The sequence below is a fragment of the Crocodylus porosus genome, unplaced genomic scaffold, assembly GCF_001723895.1.
Source record: "Crocodylus porosus isolate Cpor-Errol unplaced genomic scaffold, CroPor_comp1, whole genome shotgun sequence".
Lineage (NCBI taxonomy): Eukaryota > Metazoa > Chordata > Crocodylia > Crocodylidae > Crocodylus > Crocodylus porosus.
This window is the reverse complement of record NW_017728906.1, coordinates 38,233,820-38,234,581: the sequence shown is the minus strand read 5'-3', so window position 1 is coordinate 38,234,581 and position 762 is coordinate 38,233,820.

The following is a 762-nucleotide window of genomic DNA, read 5'->3' as shown; positions in this document are numbered from 1 at the left end:
CCCGTGGGATGCTCCATCTGCCCCAGCACTGCAGCATTCATGAGCTGCCTGGTACCTCGAGGTATGTAGAAAAAAAAATTTAAGCTGTGTCTATGGCCAAATCATCGAATCTGTCCTAATCACTTCAGAGGGTTCTGATTCGATTTGGAGAGATTAAAGGGTCTCCTGATTCGATTCAGATTTGGAGATTCAGCTGCCGAATAGGGCCAGAACTCTACCAAATTGAATCAGCAACGGAGGCTTCGCACAGCCCTACTAACCACCTCTCAGTTCATTATTTTTTAGGTGGTGAAAGTTAAGCTGCAGATCACAACTGTTTCTTTCTTCTTGCCTGACTTCTTCAAAATCAGTAGTGTAAGTGGGATGTTGTAGCCATGTTGGTGCACAAATTATGTGAGAGGCAAGGATTTATTAGGGTGATATCTTTTATTGGACCAACTAAGTAGCTGGCATAAAGTTAGACATGCTTTCAAATGCAAGACATTCTACTTTTGGCCACTTTAAAATTTTTCAGGGGTATGCTTGCCATCACTGCCCAAAACACAGCTATAGAAACCATACTAACACAGACACAAGTGTTTGCCCTTAGAAAGTCAGGTTGCTTTCCTGTTGCTGACACGGAAGCAGGGGATTTTAGCTTAACTCATTGTTTTGGGTTGGGCCCAGTTACTTTTGTAAAATTTTGTTTTTATTTAATGAGTATGAAGATACAACATGTTGCATTCAAGGCAAAAGAGGGGAAAGAGGACCTATCTTCCTAAG